At 42.7% G+C, this 4,129-nt stretch overlaps 1 long non-coding RNA gene across 1 annotated transcript; it reads right to left on the bottom strand.

Moving 5' to 3' along the window:
* Positions 1-989: 989 nt before the first annotated feature.
* LOC140453289 (uncharacterized) lies at positions 990-2,170 on the bottom strand. The gene is made up of 3 exons (XR_011952336.1): positions 1,867-2,170; positions 1,647-1,753; positions 990-1,027 (listed from the first exon to the last, which is right to left on the bottom strand). It is a non-coding gene; the product is annotated as an uncharacterized lncRNA (long non-coding RNA).
* Between the last annotated feature and the right edge of the window lie 1,959 nt (positions 2,171-4,129).

Genomic DNA, 4,129 nt, shown 5'->3' with positions numbered 1-4,129 from the left:
CTTGGTTGAAATACTTCTATCAAGTGAGGACTGCTGGAGTTGGAAAGGACGTCAACAATCTTGCTAAGTAAACACCAACCTTTACTTTTCCAATTCTGTTTTGCTGGCCAGCTTTATCATTACAGGGCCTTAGGGAATAAAATGCAAAGTTGGAGTTGCAGATGTATAGCATCCATAAAATTTGATTTTTCCAAGTAAAATGAGTCTAAATGGTCGAACATTGGACAAGAAAGAAGCAGAAATGGTTGCGATTTTTCTTCGGGACTTGTGCCATTGAAGCTGCACATCTAGAGCACAAGAAATCTTGTGGTTTTAATTCCTTGAGGGAATTATCATAAATTTTGCAACTACACATTTTCCGGAGACCTCCACTACCCTCAACAAGAACAAAAAGTTATTAATATAACTCAGTCCCGCATTCGCAATTTCACTAAAGTCGGTTTTTATCATTATTATTGTCTGTCATAAGAATGATGGTTCTGGAGACCTGGCAGTGGAGTGATTTATGAACTTGTATTTAAAGAAGCATATTTGAGGAGAAGTTGTTTTATTTCCCAGGCTTTGCACAGGTTAACATGGGCCACACATGAAATCTTGCCCGTTGATCCAAGTAAACATGAACATTATTAGAAGCAATTTAAGCAACCGCGATCTTTCTTTTAATCAGGCAACTTGAGAATGACCCTGGTCTTTTTAGAATATATTCAAGTCTTTTAGTTGAACCACACCATAAAAACTTATCACAGATAATTTGGGTGAAATCTTTCCAGCCCTTGATGGACATGGGTGTTAGCAAGAAAGTTGGGAAAATTTTCTGAGATTGGCAGTAATGAGCTTCTCAATGTTGAGAGCAACAAGTCCAATTCTCCAAACAAATATTTAACAGAAAGACATGAAGTTCACGAGTGAGCAGTGAGATGCATATATGTAACCATTTTCATAAATTGCAAACAATGTCATTATTACTCACCTCATTGATATGCAGTATCCTATGTTCTATGTTCTATGTAGACACAATGAGGCAAATCTCATGGGGCATAGGGAACAAAGTGAGAAGACAAATGATTATTAAATTATTATTGAAGTCATTGGCAACACTAGTAATATTAATATTATGGTGAAATATCTGAATTGAATTGGTACATGGGGAAGATCAAAGCTCATGGGCTGATGGGAAGGCAACCAAGAAGGGAATTTCTTTGATTCACTCATGAGATATGGACATCACTGGCTGGCCAGCATTTATTGCCCACTCCCCGAGTTGGCTTTGAGAAGATGATAGTGAGCTGCTTTCTTGAACTCACCATGTAAAATTACAAAGTCAATCTCACTAATGTCTGTGAGGCACAAGTAATGCATTGTAACCCAGAAAGATGTACCCTTGTTGCCAAAGGAGCAATCCCACAGCCTGTACATGACACCTTCGACCATAAAACATCATGGGGTCTTCTGCTGCTGAAGGTTGAGCAGATGCCTGGTCTCCAGATGTTCTCTGAGTGCCAATGAACTGGATGTTGCTTCCTAATCCAGCTGCAGAAGTGTGGCAGTGATGTTTATACTGTAGGTGTTACCGGCTCTAATCCAGCTAATGTACCCACTGAAGTTTTGGTATTTAAGATGGTGGAAGGGTCAGGAGGCAGCCTTACCAATTGATCCTCTGAGTGATTTGTGGTTTCTTCCTCAGAGGTGGAGGAGGAGATGTCTTGTGCGACTGCCCTCTTACAGCGAAGACCTGAGAGCTTCCACTTGGTGTCTGTAGGAGACAAAATAGGGAATGGACTGTGAAAAAGGGCAAGCAGTTCACGTATGTTGAAAGCACTTTTACAGTAATGTGAGAGCAACACAGTAATGGAAAATGATTCTTACCAGGTTGCTGTTCATGAAGGTATTGACATCACCATTTCAGCAATCGCAGCCCTCTTCTGTTGGGTCAAGGATCCTCTCCTCATAGGGATGAAGAGACATGAGTTGGTACCTTTGAACAAATTTTGATTCTTGCTGACCTATTATGGGCTTTTTCGACAGGAATTAGAGAAAAGAAGGAATTGAGTGAGATCAAAGTGGCCGGCACAGTGATGGGTGATGGTTCAAATAGCAGAGTGAACAGAGGTCATGAAGAGTTAATAGAGTGGATCAGAGTGAATAAGGGTGGATCAGAGTGAATAAGAAAAGACATTGCATGCAAAAATAAGCACATAGACCATTAGTCTTGATGGGAAGTAGGTGATGTAGCACATTTAGAGTGAGTGTGAAGTAGCAGAGGGAAGTTTGGGGCTCTTACCATTGCAAAACACAAAAGGTCATTGATCTTCTTGTGGCATTGCTGCACATTCATTGGATCTGGGTGGCTACCTTGGAGGAGACTGGCAGCACCAGAAGCTGTGGTCTCCCTTGGCAGTCCTGGAGAAAGAGGACAACCCTCCTGTGCAGCACCTCAACCATCTCTGAGTCCCTGTTGACCAAATGCAGCGCCAATTTCCCTCTGTTTGCCATGTCTAGGAAAAATCTTCAGACAAAGGAATTTCCTTGGGCATGTTTGGACTGATAGGGTTTGAGCTGGTACACAACTGCATTGTAATATGACACAGGCACCAGGAACCCCAGGAGAACCCAACAGTGGGTAGTTGCTCCACCTCTGGTGAGAAGGGAAGAAGGACAAGCAGGGTGCTTTCGAGGCCTTGTGCATAGGTAATGAAACAAGTTTCAGGAAAGAGCATGAGAAAATTCACTAAAGCTCATGGAGAGAAACCCTTTATGATATTCACCAAACTTCATATGGAGCCAATTTCTGATCAAATTCAGTCAGAGGCATTTGGTACTTGAACCTATGCATAATCAAACGTCTTGATGATTCTACTGATGATTCTAAAAGTCTGAAACAATTCTCATCTCAATTTCAAGAAAGGAAATATTAGTGTTGAATTGGCTTTTCAACAAAGCCTGTATAAAACTGTAGAGGCTAGCTTTATTTCTTTTTGTCAATAACAGTTCCATGTTTTATTTTAGTTTAATATTAATTTGATTTTTACACAGAAAATCTCTGCTTAGTGTGTTTATTCTTTTAAAAATTGAAAAGTTGTTGAAACGTCAGTTTAAGTAACCACAGCATCAAAAGCCGAGTACAGTTTCTCAATCAATTCCAGATAAGTTCACAACTCGGTTTTAGAACAAGCAATAAATTAAGCCTTATATTTTAATACTATTTTTCCAGTTTGATATGTTATTCTTCTTCCTTTTCAAGTAGCATCTTCAACTCTTCAAAGGTGATCAAAGGCAAGGACAGAAACCCCTGGTCCTCACCTTCTACCCCACCAATCTCCGTATATATCACATCAACCTCCGCTATTTCTGACACCTACAAACGGACCCCACCACCAGAGATATATTTCCCTCCCCACCCCTATCCACGTTCTGTAAAGACCATTCCCTCCATGATTTCCTAGTCAGGTCCACGCGCCCCCCACCAACCCACCATCCCATCCCGGCACTTTCCCTTGCTACCGCAGGAATTGCAAAACCTGCACCCACACCTCCCCTGTCACCTCCATCCAAGGCCCCAAAGGAGCCTTCCACATCTATCAGAGTTTTACCTGCACTTCCACACTTGTGATTAACTGTATCCATTGCTCCCAATGCGGTCTCCTCTACACTGGGGACCTACTTGCAGAGCGTTTCAGAGAACATTTCCAGGACACCCGGACAAACTAACCCCACTGCTCCATGGCCGAACACTTCAACTCTCTTTCCCACTCCACCAAGGACATGCAAGTCCTGGGCCTCCCCCATCGCCACTCTCTAACCGCCTGATGCCTGAAGGAAGAACGCCTCATCTTCTGCCTCGGGTCCCTCCAACTCCATGGCATTAATGTGGATTTCACCAGTTTCCTCATTTCCCCTTCCCCCACCTTATCCCAGTTCCAACCTGCCAACTTGGAACCGCCCTCATGTCCTGTCCTACCTGTCCATCTTCCTTTCCATCTATCTGCTTCACCCTCCACTCTGAACTCTCACTATTACCCCCACCTCTATCCACCTATTGCATTCTCAGCTACATTCCCCTGAGCCTCACCTCCCCCTCAGTTCACATCCTCATTCCTGATGAAGGTTTTCACCTAAAACGTCGACTCAC

The sequence above is a fragment of the Chiloscyllium punctatum genome, chromosome 27 (assembly GCF_047496795.1).
Source record: "Chiloscyllium punctatum isolate Juve2018m chromosome 27, sChiPun1.3, whole genome shotgun sequence".
Lineage (NCBI taxonomy): Eukaryota > Metazoa > Chordata > Chondrichthyes > Orectolobiformes > Hemiscylliidae > Chiloscyllium > Chiloscyllium punctatum.
The sequence above is the reverse complement of the archived record's forward strand: the minus strand, read 5'-3'. Positions and strand labels throughout refer to the sequence as shown.